The sequence below is a fragment of the Muntiacus reevesi genome, chromosome 5 (assembly GCF_963930625.1).
Source record: "Muntiacus reevesi chromosome 5, mMunRee1.1, whole genome shotgun sequence".
In the NCBI taxonomy this organism is placed as follows: Eukaryota; Metazoa; Chordata; class Mammalia; order Artiodactyla; family Cervidae; genus Muntiacus; species Muntiacus reevesi.
This window is the reverse complement of record NC_089253.1, coordinates 55,027,287-55,046,155: the sequence shown is the minus strand read 5'-3', so window position 1 is coordinate 55,046,155 and position 18,869 is coordinate 55,027,287. Positions and strand designations below refer to the sequence as shown.

General features: G+C 37.9%; 1 protein-coding gene across 1 annotated transcript in view; it reads right to left on the bottom strand.

The window, feature by feature from the left end:
* The window catches only part of KCNT2 (potassium sodium-activated channel subfamily T member 2), a 422,637-nt gene that overhangs the window by 190,281 nt on the left and 213,487 nt on the right, over positions 1 to 18,869 (bottom strand). The gene's annotated exons all lie outside the window — the stretch shown is intronic.

Sequence of the window (18,869 nt, the reverse complement as noted above, 5' to 3'; positions counted from 1 at the left end):
TCAAAACTGGGTCTCCTGCATTGCAGGCGGATTCTTTACCGAGTTAACGAGAGAAGCCCTATTTCTAGAAAAGAGATCAACAATACATAATTCAATTAGTACTAATTGTCAACACTTAGAAATTAGCAGAGATTAAGAGGAAAGCCTTTGACAAGCATAAAAATAATTTGCCCAGAAAATAATTAAGGGGTAGAAACCTTCAGAAATGTGGCAAAATTGAGTTTGTGATAACAGTTTCCATGGGAAAAAGATGGACATAAAACAATTTTAACATAGATGGTAAAAGGGCAATGATTGAAGAGACCATTTGTGAGAACACATTAGTTTACTTTTTATATGGCAGTAAAGATAAAAGAATTTTGATTTTGTGTGCATTGGAAGAAATCAATAACTTTCAGATATCAAAAAAGTAACAGAAAAGTTAAAAAAAAATAAGAAATAAATGCTAAGATTGAGAAAGGAAGTGAATATCATGCTTACCATGAAATCTTACATATAGTATCACCCCATAACTTATTTAATTGAATAAATCAAAGCAAATTACAACTGTCCTTCAGTTTCCAGGACTCTCTATGCATAACAAAATATGAGGATGTTCAAGATCTTCATGTAAAATGGTACAGTATTTCCTAAAGGAAATCACCCCTGAATACTCAGTGGAAGGACTGATGCTGAAGCTCCAATACTCTGGTTGCCTGATACGAAGAGCTGACTCATTGCAAAAGACCCTGCTGGGAATATTGAGGGCAGCTGAGGATGAGTTGGTTAGATAGCATCACTGACTCAATGGACATGAGTTTGAGAACACTCTGGGAGATAGTGAAGGACGGAAGAACTGACATGCTGTAGTTCGTGTGGTCACAAAGAGTCAGACACAACTTAGTCACTGAACAACAACAATTTGCATATAACCTATGCACCCCTCCCAAATACTATGAATCATCTCTAAATTACTTATAATATTTAGTACAATGTAAATACAATGTTAATAGTTGCTACCAGCCAGTAAATTCAAGTTTTGCTTTTTGAAAATTTCTGGAATTTCTTTTTCAAATATTTTGATCCAAATTTAGTTGAATCCAAGGATGCAGAACCCTCAGATACAAAGGGATTAAAAAAATTCACTAATGTTAGCTACATTTTATTTATTTACTTTTTCACTGAAGTATAGTTGATATATAACATTACATAAGCTACAAGTGTAAAATACAGTGAGTCACAATTTTTAAAGGCTATATCTCATCTATAGTTATTATGAGACATTGACTATATTGCCTGTGTTGTACATATATCCTTGTAGCTTATTTTATACCTAATGGCTTGTACCTCTTAACCCTACCCTGATATTGCCCCTCCTTCACTGCTTCTCCCTACTGGTAACCCTACCTTATTCTTGATAAATATTATTCTCTTTTTTTGTTAAATTCATTAGCTTGTTGTATTATTTAGATTCCATATATAATGATATCATAAAGTATTTGTCTTTGTTTGACTTATTTTACTGAGTACAATACCCTCCAAGTCCATCTATGTTGTTGCAAAAGGTAAATTTTCATTCTTTTTATGACAAATTTTCATCTTTTCATTGTGTGTGTCTGTATGTGTGTGTGTGTATATATATATATACCACATCTTCTTTATCTTTTCATTTGTTGATAGACATTTGGGTGCTCTATGTCCTGACAATTGTAAATAATGCTCCTATGAACAGTGGGATGCATGTGTAATCTTCAATTAGTGTTTTTGTTTCTTTCAGATATATACCCAGGAGTGGAACTGCTAGGTCATAAGGTAGTTCTATTTTTAGTTTTTTGAGAAACTTGCATACTGTTTTTGACAGTGGTTGCACCAATTTACATTCCCACCAACAATGTACAAGGATTCCTTTTTTTTTCACATCCTCACCAACAATTATCATTTATATTCTTTTTGATAATAGCCATTCTGACAGGTGTGGGTGATACTGTGATTTTGACACATCTTCTTTATCTTTTCATTTGTTGATAGACATTTGGGTGCTCGATGTCCTGACAATTGTAAATAATGCTCCTATGAACAGTGGGATGCATGTGTAATCTTCAATTAGTGTTTTTGTTTCTTTCAGATATATACCCAGGAGTGGAACTGCTAGGTCATAAGGTAGTTCTATTTTTAGTTTTTTGAGAAACTTGCATACTGTTTTTGACAGTGGTTGCACCAATTTACATTCCCAACAACAATGTACAAGGATTCCTTTTTTTTTTTCACATCCTCACCAACAATTATCATTTATATTCTTTTTGATAATAGCCATTCTGACAGGTGTGGGTGATATTGTGATTTTGATTTGCATTTCCCTGATGATCAGTGTTATTGAATATCTTTGCATGCTGCTGTTGGCTATCTGCATGCTCTCTAGCCAAAGAAATAAGACAAGAAAACAAAATAAAAGAAACCAAATTGGAAATAAAGTGGCAAAACTTACTGTTTGCAAATAACCTGATGCTCTACATAGAAAATCCTAAAGATGCCACCAGAAAATGACTCTAGCTCATCAATGAATCTGATAACATTTCAGGATACGAAATTAACATACAGAAATCTATTGCTTTTCTGTACACTAATAACAAAATATCAGAAAAACAAATTAAGGAAATAATCTCATTTACCATCACATCAAAAGGAATAAAATATCTAGGAATAAACCTACCTAAAGAGGCAAAAGACTTGTACTCTGAAAACTACATGATGCTGATGAAAGTGACGATCATACAGATGAAAAGATATATTGTGTTTTCAGAATGAAGAATTTAAATTGTTAAAATGACTGTAATCCCCAAGGCAATCTATAGATTCAGTGCACTCCCTATCAAAATACCAATGGCATTTTTAACAAAGCTAGAATAAATAACTTTAAAATTTGCATGGAACACAAATGACCCCAAATATTCAAGACTATCTTGAGAAAGAAAAACAGAACTGGAGGAATCAAACTCTCTGTCTTCAGATTATACTACAAAGCTAGAGTAATCAAACCAGTACAGTACAGGCACAAAGACAAACTCATAGATCAATGGAACAGAATAGAGATCCAAGAAATAAACTCACAATACATATGGTCAATTAATCAACAGCAAAGGGGAAAAAATATACAAAGGATAAAAGACAGTCTATTCAATAAGTGGTGCTGGAAAAACTGGATAGTTATATTTAAAAGAATGAAATTGGAATATGCTCTACCACCAAATGCAAAAATAAGCTCAAAATGGATTAAGACCTAAATGGAAGACCAACAACCATAACATTCTTAAAGGAAAACATAGGCAGAACACTCTTTAACAATAAATTGTAGTAATTTTTTTGGATCCATTTCCTAAAGTGAATGAAATAAAAGGAAAAATAAACAATGGGACCTAAACTTAAAAAGCTTTTGCACAGCAAAGGAAACCATTGGCCAAATGAAAAGATAACGTACAGAATGGGGGAAAGTATTTGCAAATTATATGACCAGGAAGATTGATATTCAAAACTTATAAACAGTCCATAGAGTCCAACATCAAAAATCAAACAAGCTGAATGAAAAAGGGACAGAAGACCTGAATATATATTGTTTTCAAAGAGGACATGCACATAATCAGTGTAGCACTGACTGTGCAATAGCCACTAGCCACATGTGGCTCTTTAAACTTAAAACTTAGTAAAATTAATTAAAATTAATAATTAAATTATTTTATCACATTAGCTACATGTCAAAAATTCAAAGCAACATACAGCAAATTCAGTGGTATATTAGAATAGTGGAGATATAGAATACAGAGGATTTTCATCATCACAGCAAGTTTTATTTGACAGTACTATTAGGGAAACAGAACATTAAAAGTACAAGTAGATTTGAGGGACTATTTGTGCAGAAAGAATAAACTGTTATCAATGGTTTGTAACTTTAAATCACATGAAAGTTAATGAATAGAATACCAGAATTCTTTAAGTGAGCAATGTGTGCCTTCCAAAAGGTAACAATGAGCTGAAAATGGTGTGGTAGTTAACTTCATGAATCAATTGGACCAGGTCATAGTGTGCCAAGTTATTTGGTTAAACATTGCTCTGGCCGACTGGGAAATCCCAGAAGAGACAGAGAAAATAAACTAAAAATTGTGTGTATAAATTAACACGTTGGCTGACCCCTGAACTGCCTATGCATGGGGCAGAATAAAGGCTATCTGAACTAAGATTTGAATCACTGCCAACAGCAAGGGTGCTGGAGTTTGCCTTTTGAGTTGAATCAAATTAACTTCTTGCTAGAAGAAGAATATCAATATTGTTGGAGGAGTACAAGAGAATCCAAGGCTTCACCCCAAAGCATGATAAACAGAATACAATGCAAAATCACTGAGTATGTGAAGTGGCAGAAAAATGTGACCTATTTTCATGGGAAACAAACAAACAGTACCCAAGAGCTGCTAGTATATAGATGATCAATGTAAAAATGATCAGACAAAGATTAAAGCAACTCCTGTAATCACTGAGGTTAAGGAAAATAGTGCTTCTAATAATAAGAGAAGAAAATGAGTAGAGGAATAGAAAATATTTCAAAAGTTAGCTGGAAAACTAAAATATCTGAAGAATATTCACTGGATGGATTATGAAACAGATGAAAATGATGGAGGAAAGAGTCAGTGAACATGACCACAGATCAGTAGAACGCATCCAATTTGAAAAACAAAGAAAAAAGAAACAGGAAAGGAACAGTTCAGGGACTTTGGGAACAAATGTGGAAACATCTTAAGTCATGTAATTGGATTTCCAGGGAAGGAATAAAAGATAAATTAGAGCAGAAAATTATCTAAAGAAATAATTGTCAGAAACCTCTCAGTTTTATGAGATACAAAGTTACGAATTTAAGGAATTCAGCAAATCCCAAACTATGTAAACAAAATGATAACCACACCTAAGTGAAACTGCAGTCAAACTATTGAAAACCAAAGATACAGATACTATCTTGAAAGCAGCCAAAGAAAAACAGCCATAAGATCAAGGATTCTCACCAAAGTTATGGAAATCAGGTCACAGTGAAATAACAACCTGAAGTGTAGAATGAGGAGGAAACAAAACAAACTGTGAAACCAGAATTCTATGTATAGAGAAAAACCTTCAAAAAGGTGATATAAAGGACTTTTCCAATAATAAATATAAGAAAATACATTTGTAGCACTTGGAAAATGATAGACTTTTTTTTTAAAACTATTTTAAGTATGTTTTGCTAATTTATCTATTGGACATTATTTAAGATGACACAAAGGCAAGTCATGAAACTTAATATTTATAAAGAAATATTTATTGGCAACTGAACAAAGACAAAACATTTATACAAGAGAGTAAAAAGTTTAGAAGCAAACTGGAGAACAAATCTTTCCTAGAAACACTAGAATGTGTTGGTTTATAAAAAATTACTGCTAAAAATAATTCTTGCATTTAGAATTACAAATGCATGGAAACACAGTAAAGACTGCATTAGACTAAATTTAAAAGCACCTGAGTATTTAAAATGGCCCATCTTGTTCACAATTAGGTTGTCTTATAAACTGTAAGATTGCACTACATATATAGGTTTCTATAATGTAAGAAATGAAATTCAATTACAATACAAAGTATCTATAATATATATTATCTACCATTAGTTCGTTTGACTTTATGACTGAATTAAGGAAATGGCAACCCACTCCAGTATTCTTGCCTGGGAAATCCCATGGACAGAGAAGCCTGTCGGGCTACATTCCATAGGCTCTCAAAAGAGTCAAATACAACTGAGCAACTAAACAACAAGGAAACTACAAAATTTCATTGAAGTTACTTGTAACTGATACCTTTAGAGAAGCAGGGTTCAAATTTGATATATACTTATTATACATTCAAAAGTAATTCAGAATGTTCTTCAATAAAATGGTGGTGTTTTTAGTTGCTAAGTCATGTCACTCTTTTGCAACTCCATGGACAGGAGCTATGGACAGCTTCTCTGTCCAACGGATTTTCTAGGCAAGAATTCTGGAGTGGGCTGCCATTTCCTTCTCCAGGGGATCTTTCTGACCCAAGGAGAAAACCCATGTCTCCTACATTGGCAAGAAGATTCTTTACCACCGAGGCACCAGTGAAGCCCTCTAAAGTAAAACAGTTGAAAACAAAACATATAACCAAAACCCATAAGATACAATAACTTTAAAATATGTTGCTGCCCTTTTAGACTAACACCTTACTAGAAAGCAGATGATCAAGCCACTGTGTTTTAATCAAATACCTATAGGCTCAGCAATAGCTCAGGCTTCAAAAATAATCTGCATTAATTAGTGTTAGTGTCAGTCGCTCAGTCGTGCCAACTCTTGAACTGCAGCCCACCAGGCTCCTCTGTCCATGAGATTTTCCAGGCAAGGATACTGGAGTGGGTTGCCATTTCCTTCGGAAAGATTTATTAAAGGAGTCTCAGCTTAGCACTCTGGACCTTGGTATCAAAACTCAGAGGACTGTTAGTATAATCTTATCTTCCTGCCATTTTTAAACAGAAAAGTTTTACATTATGTGTGGGGCCCATTTATGAAGAAAACCACAGGCTCAAGATGGTATCACTTGATGATGTGCTAAAGCCCATCACACCAACCTTAGATTTAATACCAAACCAGACAGCACTTATGACCTTTACCAGAAGGGTAATCTTAATCAAACAGTTTGTAATTTCCTGGTCAGCAGCAACGAGGTAAGATGTCTCTTAGACCCTGCTCCTACCCCCACAGGAAGAAGAGGTAATCTGCAAGGCAAGATCCTTGCTCCTGGCTCAAAATATTCCTCTCTTTCCTTTGCTAATGACTTTCTGGATCCACTCTCCTTTCTATGAAATCCTTCATTTTTTCCATCACTCATTAGAGCTCCCTTCTAGTTGCTAGATGGATGCTCTCCCGTTTATGAATGACCTATCAAAGCCAATTAAATCTTCAAGTGTGCTGGGTTGTATTTTGTTTTTTGATGGACCAAGACATTATCCTGGATTCCAGTTTTAAGATTATTTGTACTCCCCTGAACTTCCAGATGTTCAAACTGGTTTTAGAAAAGGCAGAGGAACAAGAGAACAAATTGCCAACATCCGCTGGATCATCGCAAAAGTGAGAGAATTCCAGAAAAACATCTATTTGTGATTTATTGATTATGCCAAAGCCTTTGACTGTGTGGCTCACAATAAACTGTGGAAAATTCTGAAAGAGATGGGCATACCAGACCACTTGACCTGCCTCTTGAGAAACCTGTATGCAGGTTAGGAAGCAACAGTTAGATCTGAACATGGAACAACAGACTGGTTCCAAATAAGAAAAGGAGTACATCAAGGCTATATATTGTCACCCGGCTTATTTAACTTATATGCAGAGTACATCATGAGAAACACTGGGCTGGAAGAAGCACAAGCTGGAATCAAGATTGCCAGGAGAAAAAATATCAATAACCTCAGATATGCAGATGACATCACCCTTATGGCAGAAAGTGAAGAGGAACTAAAAAGCCTCTTGATGAAAGTGAAAGAGGAGAGTGAAGAAATTGGCTTAAAGCTCAACAGTCAGAAAACTAAGATCATGGCATCTGGTCCCATCACTTCATGGGAAATAGACGTGGAAACAGTGTCAGACTTTATTTTTTGGGGCTCCAAAATCACTGAAGATGGTGATTGAAGCCATGAAATTAAAAGACACTTACTCCTTGGAAGGAAAGTTATGACCAATCTAGACAGCGTATTAAAAAGCAGAGACATTACTTTGCCAACAAAGGTCTGTCCAGCCAAGGCTATCGTTTTCCAGTGGTCATGTATGGATGTGAGAGTTGGACTGTGAAGAAAGCTGAGCAGCAAAGAACTGATGCTTTTGAACTGTGGTGTTGGAGAAGACTCTTGAGAGTCCCTTGAACTGCAAGGAGATCCAACCATTTCATCCTAAAGGAAATCAGTCCTGGGTGTTCACTGGAAGGACTGATGCTGAAGCTGAAACTCCAGTACTTTGGCCACCTCATGCGAAGAGTTGACTCATTGGAAAAGACCCTAATGCTGGGAGGGATTGGGGGCCGGAGGAGAAGGGGACGACAGAGGATGAGATGGCTGGATGGCATCACTGACTCGATGGACATGGGTTTGAGTAAACTCCGGGAGCTGGTGATGGACAGGGAGTCCTGGCTTGCTGTGATTCATGGGGTTGCAAAGAGTCAGAAAAGAAAGAGCGACTGAACTGAACTGATCTTGACAATGACCTCTTAGGAACTGTAATCCTACTCTGGATTTCTGAGAGTATACTATATCTCACAGACATGTACTGGCAAAAACCTGACTGCCTATCAGAATTTCTAGATATAATGTTCTGAGAATGTTCCTGGAAACCTGGGGACTGAGCAACGAGGCAACTGGAGTCAATTCAAATGCTTTCTTTCTCTTTCCTTAGAGAGATATAATCTATTTGGAACTGTTCTTCTCAGAGCTGAAATCCTGTATTGTTTTCTAGTGCTTGTTGGTATGTGTTCCAGTCATTTAGCCAAAGCCCTACATCCCTTAAATGAAACCTTTTCATTATGTAAGTCCTCTCCTAAGTTCTGGGGACTTCACAGGTGGTGCTAGTGGTAAAGAATTTGCCTGCATATGCAGGTTCAATCCCAGGGTCAGAAAAATCCCCTGGAGTAGGAAGTGGCAAACCACTCCAGTATTCTTGCCTGGAGAATCCCCAGGGGAGCCTGGTGGACTATAGACCACCGTACTGCAAAGAGTCAGACACAACTGCACGACTCAGTACACACCCCTTAACACCAAACACAACTAGAGACTGTAATCCTCTTGTGTCTCCCTCATCTATTTATCCTTTTTAAACAAAGCTATGTCCATATGTCTCAAAATCTCATAAAAATCATTGACAAATGTCAAATGAATAATAATGAACGTGATTCACAAAAAGAACAGGCTCCCTTGGAACTACATAGCTGAAGTCCAGTGAAGAATTTGTCAAGAATTTGCCAAAAGGTATTTCTAGTCAGACTAAAATACAAATCATACTAGTGACCCGCAGGAGTCTTAGCAAGTTTAATAGTCATAGCTTAGAATTCTATGATTTTATGAATTGGTAAGAAAGATCTTTTTGAAAACAGGTTAAATTTTGGATTGAATAAAAAGCAAAACAAAATTGAAAAAACCCTCTAAAGAATATAACTAGGGAATAAAATAGTAGAATGATAAAGTTTTATAAAGTTTTAAAATAGTAGAATGATAAAATGTTTTACTGTCCCAAATGAATCTGCTTAAAACAAAGTAAACTTAAAAAAAAAAAAAAAAAACAACTTAAATTGTGAACAGTAGCAGAATATGCTACCCAAAATATGCCTTTTTAGCATAAGGATTATTTTCAGTCACTTATTTTGGAGAAAAAGCAGACACAGGAGGAGTTCTGAAATCAGAGTACAATTCATCCTTTTGTAAGGGAAATTTATATTCAAGAGGGAAATCTCCATTTGTAAGGATATCTTTTCTCTTTGTACCAAAAAGGAGGACTACAAATCACAAGAAACTTGATCAGTAGAGAAGGCATCAGACTTAAATCTGCATAATAAGCTTATTGCACTTTTCTGGATAACTACCCAGAATTAGCCTTCCTTCTACCAACCCCTTTCTTTTTTCTTTACCTGAAGATAATATTTGAGATGGTGACTTGGACATTTAGGGGTTCAGGGGTGGGTTTACTCAGTTTTCCTACAGGAGGTACACATGCTATTACATTTGTTTGTTTTGCTCATGTTAAGCTGTCTTTCATCACAGGTGTTCTCAGTCACAGAAGGTAGAATGTTAGAGGAAAATTATTTTTCTTTCCCTGAAATCCCAAACATTTTATTTCAGCTCTTTTTTTCATACTGTCTGAAAGGGTCATACAGGGAAATTACTGAGTGCTCAACGATTATTTGCATTCTACTGTAAGGTTTCACTTATTCCAAAATGCATGTAATAATCAGAAAAAAAAAATCTTTCACATTTAGGAAGAAACTAATAGTGTGGTCTCAGATAAATTCTTTTTGAGTTGCAACTACAGGCCTTTGGAGTTGGATGACTAAGATGGCCTTAAAGTTTCCCCACCCTTGACTTCCTGACAGGCCTCTTCAAAACTGTAGACCCCTGACCTCTCTTTTCTTACAGCATTTACTTTTGAAAAATTTCAATTATAAATTCTTTCTCTGTCCCTTTGAGATGTAAATCTTCTCCCTGGTCTCTCACCAGTTTTACAACAGAGAAAAGTCTTTCTCAAGGACCTGGGGGCCATCTCTTTGAAATGTGACCATCAAAGGTGAAATTTTCCCCATCTCCAGTCTCTGTGGGCAGAAGAGAGCCTAACTTTCACACAGAACAATTAGCAAATGATGAGCTAATCACACTGACCAAGTTCCCCAACCCAATACATCAAGCTCCTCCAACTTTTTGATTCAGAGGAGTTGAATTCAATCTCTCCCCCAGGTTTCAGTAGACTTCCTTGCCTGTTCAACTCTGTCTAGTACAATTTTTCTTTGACACTGAGTAGGGTATAAACACAAGTCTGTGAACTACTAACCCTATACTTTTAAGAAGTTTAAATAAAATAGGTAACCTGAGCCTTGGTTTATTGGAGCTAGGAGGAACCTCCTTGCAGGACTGTTGTGAGAAATTTATCACATATATGCATAAAAGTGTGTTCAGTTCACTTCAGTCGCTCAGTCGTGTCTGACTCTTTGCGACCCCATGAATTGCAGCATGCCAGGCCTCCCTGTCTATCACCAACTCCCAGAGCTTATTCAAACTCATGTCCATAGAGTCGGTGATGCCATCCAGCCATCTCATCCTCAGTCATCCCCTTCTCCTCCTGCCCCCAATCCCTCCCAGCATCAGGGTCTTTTCCAGTGAGTCAACTCTTCACACGAGATGGCCAAAGTATTAGAGTTTCAGCTAAAAGTGTGTAAGTGGTCTCTAATCTATAATTGACATTTAGTGATGACTAATCACCAAGAAAACTAAGAAAACTAACATCATGGCATCTGGTCCCCATCACTTCCTGGGGAAACAACAGAAACAGTGACAGACTTTATTTTGGGGGGCTCCAAAGTCACTGCAGAGGGTGTCTGCAGCCATGAAATTAAAAGACGCTTACTCTTGGAAGAAAAGTTATGACCAAACTAGACAACATATTAAAAAGCAGAGACATTACTTTGCCAACAAAGGTCCGTCTAGTCAAGGTTGTGGTTTTTCCAGTAGTCAGGTATGGATATGAGAGCTGGACTATAAAGAAAGGTGAGCACCAAAGAATTGATGCTTTTGAACTGTGGTGTTGGAGAAGACTCTTGAGAGTCCCTTGGACTGCAAGGAGATCCAACCAGTCCATCCTAAAGGAAATCAGTCCTGGGTGCTCATTGGAAGGACTGATGCTGAAGCTGAAACTCCAATATTTTGACCACTTGATGGTAAGAACTGACTCATTTGAAAAGACCCTGATGCTGGGAAAGATTAAAGGCAAGAGGAGAAGGGGACAACAGAGGATGAGAAGGTTGGATGGCATGACTGACTCAGTGGATATGAGTTTGAGTAAACTCCAGGAGTTGGTTGGTGATGGACAGGGAGGCCTGGCGTGCTGCAGTCCACGGGGTCGCAAAGAGTTGGACATGACTGAATGACTGAACTGAACTGAATCAATGAGGGGATTATTATGTAGTTCTTTTTTCCTTTTAGTTTTAAGAAATCTAAAAATCAGTACTGTCAAAAAAAAAAAAAAAAAAGCTAAAAGAGCAAAGCAAACACTATAAGTGTTTCCAGAACCAGATCACTCTAAGTAAAAATTCATATGTCTAGTTCAGCTAAGCAAATCAAATTCGTTCACCACAGCAAAGAAAGGCTAAAGTGAAAACGAAAGTTAGTCACACTCAGTCGTGTCTGACTCTTTGTGACCCCAGGACTGTAGCCCACCAGGATCCTCTGTCTATGGGATCCTCCAGGCAAGAATTCTGGAGTGGGTTGCCATTTCTTTCTCCAGGGGATCGTCCCAATCCAGGGATCTAACCCAGGTCAACTGCATTGCGGGCAGACTGAGCCACCAGGGAAGCCTTAAGAAAGGCTATCCAGAAGCTAAATTAATATGCTTCCTGCATTATAATGACTCAGAGAAAGACTTAGCTTTGAACAGATGTTTAAATTAAGAGCACATCTACTGACAGAGTGAACAAGATGTTCAAAATTAAAGTGTCTGAAACTTTTTTTTCTCTGTTTCGTGAACCGATTTTAAGACATACATAGTTTTTGTTAATGATTTCCTAATCCTTTTTTATTTTTAAATTCCTGAGAGATATCCCAGCATTTAATCAATGATTTTTAAAATATATTTTCTACACCTTATAAATCTTTTTTTTTTCTTTTTTTAATTGAAGTATGACTTTAGGGCTTGTGCTCAGGCTCAGTAGTAAAGAACCCACCTGCAATGCAGGAGATGCAGGTTTGATCCCTGGGTTAGAAGATCTCCTGGAGGAGGGCATGGCAACCCACTCTAGTATTATTGCCTAGAGAAATCCATGGACAGAGGAGTCTGGCGGGCTACAGTGCATGTGGTCACAAAGAGTGGGACACGACTGAAACAGACTCAGGGACCAGGAGGACAGCTTGGTTGCCAAGGGGGATGTGGGTGAGGGAGAGAGTCAGAGAGCATTGGGCTGGCAGTTTGGGGTTAGCAGGTGTGAACTGCTAAGACAGATGAAGAGCAAGGTCCCACTCTGTACCACAGGGAGCCACATTAAACATCCTGTGACAAATTATAATGGAAAATAAGAGTAAAAAGAATATATATATATATATATGTATGCTGTTTAGATGTTTAACCGTGTCCAATTCGTAGCATCCCCATAGACTGTAGCCCTCCAGGCACCTCTGTCCATGGGATTTGCCAGGCAAGAATACTGGAGTGGGTTGTCATTTCCCCCTCCAGGGGATCTTCCTGACCCAGGGATCAAACCTGGGTTGCCTGCATTGGCAGGCAGATTCTTTAACACTGAGTCACCTTATATATATATATATATATATATATATATATATAACTGAATAATTTTGCTGTGTAACAGTAATTAACACAACATTGCAATTCAAATATACTTCAATAAAAAAATAACTGAAAACAAATTTTCCCACTTAAACAGAGAAAACTTTCCTCAGTGAGACATTACCCATAAGTTCTTGTTATATTTCTCTGCTCCCACTTAGAAAAACCACTTTTAAGGACTGTAATTGCTGAATCCACTTCCTCTTTGATATTCAAATTTATACTTCTTTGTAATAAAAGAAGGTAAAGGTATGAATCTTTCTTTATGCACTGCTTGAGCTACATCCTATTAATTTTGAAATGTTGCGTTTTTTAAACAGGTCAAATTTTTCAAGCTTTTTCATTTTTTGGCCATGCCACCCAGCATATGGGATCATAGTTTCCAGAGCAGGAATCATACCACAGTCCTCTGCAGTGGAAGTACAAAGTCTTAACCACTGGACCACCAGTGAAGTTCTGAAATGTTAGATTTTTAATCACAGTTCTAATTAAAATTTTTCTAATTCTCCATGTTATTTCATATTTCACCCATGGGTTATTTAGAAATATATCATTTAATTTTCATATATCTGACTATTTTCTGCTAAAGTTTATTATTGATTTCTAGCTAAGTTCTGCAATGAATAGAAGAGGTGGTAGGAAAACACAGAATAACTATACAAAAAAGATCATCATGACCCAGAAAGTCACGATGGTGTGATCACTCATCTAGAGCCAGACATCCTGGAATGTGAAGTCAGGTGGGCCTTAGGAAGCATCACTACAAAGAAAGTTAGTGTAGGTGATGGAATTCCAGCTGAGCTACTTTAAATCCTAAAAGATGATTCTGTGAAAGTGCTGCACTCAATATGCCAACAAATTCGGAAAACTCAGCAGTGGCCACAGGACTTGAAAAGGGCAGTTTTCATTCCAATTCCAAAGAAAAGCAATGCCAAAGAATGTTCAAACCACCTCACAATTGCACTCATCTCACATACTAGCAAAGTAATGCTGAAAATTCTCCAAGGCAGTCTTAAACATTGCGTGAACCGTGACCTTCCAGATGTTCTAGCTGGATTTCGAAAAGGCAGAGGAACCAGAGGTCAAGTTGCCAGCATCTGCTGGATCACAGAAAAAGCAAGAGAGTTCCAGAAAAACATCTACTTCTGCTTTATTGATTATGCTAAAGCCTTTGACTGTGTGGATCACAACAAACTGTGGGAAATTACCTGCCTCCTGAGAAATCTGTATGCAGGTCAGGAAGCAACAGTTAGTACTGAACATGGAATAATGGACTGGTTCCAAATTGGGAAAAGAGTACGTCAAGGTTGTATATTGTCACCCTGCTTATTTAACTTATATGCAGAGTACATCATGAAAAATGCTGGGCTGGATGAGGCACAAACTGGAATCAAGATTGCCAGGAGAAATATCAATAACCTCAGATATGCAGATGACACCACCCTGGTGGCTGAAAGCAAAGAAGAACTAAGGAGCCTCTTGATGAAAGTGAAAGAGGAGAGAGAAATAGTTGGCTTAAAGCTCAACATTCAGAAAACTAAGATCATGGCATCTGGTCCCATCACTTCATGGCAAATAGATGGGGAAACAGTGGAAACAGTGGCTGACTTTATTTTTTCTGGGCTCCAAAATCACTGCAGATGGTGACTGCAGTCATGAAGTTAAAAGATGCTTGCTCCTTGTAAGAAAAGCTATGACCAACCTAGATAGCATATTAAAAAGCAGAGACATTACTTTACCAACAAAGGTCCATCTAGTCAAAGCTATGGTTTTTCCAGTAGTCATGTATGGATGTGAGAGTTGGACTATAAAGAAAGCTGAGCTCCAAAGAATTGATGCTTTTGAACTATGGTGTTGGAAAAGATTTTTGAGAGTCCCTTAGACAGCAAGGAGATCCAACCAGTCCATCCTAAGGGAAATCAGTCCAGAATATCCATTGGAAATATTGATGCTGAAGCTGAAACTTCAGTCCTTTGGCCACCTGATGGGAAGAACTGACTCACTGGAAAAGACCCTGATCCTGGGAAAAATTGAAGGCAGGAGGAAAAGTGGACGACAGAGGATGAGATGGTTGGATGGCATCACCAATTCAATTGACCTGAGTTTGAGTAAACTCTGAAGTTTACTCAAATTGACAGGGAGGCCTGGCATGCTACAGTCCATGGGGTCACAAAGAGTTGGATGCAACTGAACTGAACTGTTGATCAGAGAACATATTCTGAATTTTTTTCTTAAATCCAATTATCTGTTTTGACATTTCTTTTGTGATCCAGCCTATGGTCCATCTCTGAGTGTTGTATGTGTACCTGAAAGTAACACATATTCTGCAGTTGAGTATAATGCTATAGATGTTGATTAGATCTATTTGATTTAAGTGAGCTCAAGTTTTTATAACTGAATGATTTTCTTTCCATTAGTTCTATTAATTACTGAGAGAGGAATATTGAAATGTCTTCCTTATCCATTCGTCTTCTGATGGGCATCTAGGTTGTTTCCATGTCCTGGCTATTATAACAGAAGCATGACTTTTTTAGTCATTAATCTGCAATAAGTGGGCCCTCTCAACAATTCCATTCTGAGAAATTTGATTGTTTTAATTTTGTTTTTTTATATCTTTGATAATAATTTCCCCCACTTTTTTTCAGACCCTGCTCCTGAAATTCTTACCATATGAATATTGTTTCTTCCTGAACAGTCTTTTAATTTTCTCTTGTTTTGACTCTCCTTTTCCATTATTTGGTTTTATTGTTCATTTTATTATTCTTCATTCTTTCAATGTCCTTAGATTTATCTTCTGAATATTTTATTTAATTTTTCATTTGTTACCTACATTTAATTTCCAGAAGCTCTTCTTGGTCCACTGGATGTTCTTGCTTTTTTTCAATTTGTTTTGTTCTATAGCATACTATTCTTCTTTTAAACATGTATACTCTTCTCATCTTCTCAACTACTACATTACTAAAGATTACTAAATATATTACTATATTACTTCTCAACTACTATATCTAACATGAATATTGCATATTTTAAAATTGATTTCTTCTCCCAGAATCCTATGGAGGCACTTACGTTTTCTCTGAATTCTTCTTTCCTGTATGCTTTTTGCATGGCTGTAACTTAGTTCCTTCTTTTTCTTGTTAGGAATTTCCTTAAATGTCTAGTGATCACAGTTGCATGAACATATGTAGGCGTGAAACACTCAGAAGCTCCTCAGGACATGAGTGAACACGGGGACCTTATTTTCACGTCATACACACACACACACACACACACACACACTTGGGAAGAATGCTTCCTGCCCCGTGAGTGTCTACCAACCAGCCTTGCTGCACCAATCAACCCAGCAGCAAGGGGGTGCCCTGCTGGATGATCCTGGATGGGCCCACCCCACCATCTTTACCTCCAAGAGGCCTGAGCTGTCCCCCACCGCGAGTGGGCAGAGGAAACAGTCTCTTGCATTTCCTGTCCCCTAATTGCTTCAGTAACTCACTCTAACCTTCTCTGAAATGGCACTGAATCAGAGGATTTCTCTTCTGATGTTTTATTCCCAGGGGGCATCGTGGGTCATGAGTTTTTGCTGCAGGTTAGTTTCCCTCCCTTTATACCTGGGCAGCCAGAGTGCTTATTTTGGCCAAATTTGCCAACTACTGGAGTAAATCTCTTTTCCCAGGATGGGAAAGGGACCAGCAATGAACATGTGGAAGGGTTCAGGGAATCTAATGATTTCTCTTGCAGACTTTCAACCGCTGTTCATATATTTAGTCCTATATATAACCTTACTTGTAGAGGCATCTGATACATCTATTCCTGTCACTTGAGTCTCCATTGCATAAAGCAGCCTGCTTCTGACTTGTTTCCTCTCCTTTCTCAGCTTAAATGTTACCTTCTTTCTGTCTGTTAAGTCAGTTACCACCCACCCATCTGCTTTGTAGCTTCCACATTTGTATCAGTGTCACCTCATCTACCATCTCTTCTGTCCCGAGTGAAGTCTTTTTATTCACAACCTGCCAATATCCTACAGTGTCAGGAGGAAATGGAATGCATTTGTTGAATTGAAAGCTTTCAAATTCAGCTTGGAAAGGGTGCACCAAAGACATTATATAGTTATTTCCTATATTTACTCCCCCTTGTTACACAGATACAGGAAGACTGCAAGTATTTTAAAACTAAGTTACCACTTGAGAGTCCCACCCTTCACAGTTAAATATTTACAGAAACATAAGGTAGAATATGTTCAATTCCAGTCCACTTATTCAATACATAGGTTTGGAACATCTAATGAGCCGACCTAATTAAGAAACTATTGCAATAATGCACAAGTGGACACAGGCGAGTCATGTATGAATTAAGACAGTAACTGTGGAGAAGGAGGGAGGAGCAAATGAATTTCAAAACAAAAATATGTTTTAAAGAGAAATATTTTACAAATTTTTGCAATCATTCGTCTGATCTATGACCATGAATCAGTTTGCTTTTTTGCTATTTAGTTGCTAGTCATGTATGACGCTTTTGTGACCACATGGACTATGGCCTGCCAGGCTCCTTTGTCCATGGGATTTCCCAGACAAGACAACTGCAAAATGATGGTGGGTTGTCATTTCCTTTTCCAGGAGGATCTTCCTGACCAGAGAGCGAACCTGCATCTACTGCATTGGCAGGTAGATTCTTCATCTCTGAGCCACTTGGGAAGACCATTAGTTTGCTCGGGCTGTGGTAACAAACGACCACAAACTTGGTGGCTTAATGAAAATGTATTGGCTCGACATTCTGGAGGTCAGAGCTCAAAAGAAAGATGTTGGTAAGGCTGGTTCCTCCCGAGGGCAGTGCGGGAAGCATCTCTCCCAGCTTACAGAAGGCTGTCTTCACATACACACGGCGTTCTGTTATTCATCTGTCATCACATTTCTCCATTTTTCAAGGACACAGCTCAACTAGGAGTAAGGCCAACTGTAATAAACTCATTATAACTTGATTATATCTATTAAGACTTTATCACCAAGTAAGTCTGCTGGAGGAGCAGCGGCTGCATGGTGCAGGAGTGGCCAAGAGGAGATACCCCACGTCCAAGGTCAGGAGTAGCGGCTGTGTTTTCCTGGAGCAGTTGAGAAGAGATACCCCATATTAAATGTAAGACAGACCCAAGTAAGACGGTAGGCACTGAAAGAGGGCATCAGAGGGCAGACAGACTGAAACTACAATGATAGACAACTAGCCAATCTGACCTCACGGACCACAGCCTTTTCTAACTTAATGAAACCAAGCCATGCTGTGTGGGGCCACCCTAGACAGACAGGTCATGGTGGAGAGGTCTGACAGAATGTGATCCACTGGAGAAGGGAATGGCAAACCACTTCAGTATTCTTGCCTTGAGAATCCCAAGAATAGTATGAGAAGACAAAAACATAGGACACTGAAAGATGAACTCCCCAGGTTGGTAGGTGCCCAATATGCTACTGGAGATCAGTGGAGAAATAACTCCAGAAAGAATGAAGAGATGGAGCCAAAACACAAACACTACCCAGTTGTGGATGTCACTGGAGATAGAACCAAGGTCTGATGCTGTAAAGAGCAATATTGCATAGGAACCTGGAATGTTAGGTCCATGAATCAAGGAAAATTGGAAGTGGCCAAACAGGAGATGGCAAGAGTGACTGTCGACATTCTAGGAATCAGCAAACTTAAACGGACTGGAATGGGTGAATTTAACTCAGATGACCATTATATATACTACTGTGGGCAGGAATCCCTTAGAAGAAATGGAGTAGGTATCATATTAAACAAAAGAGT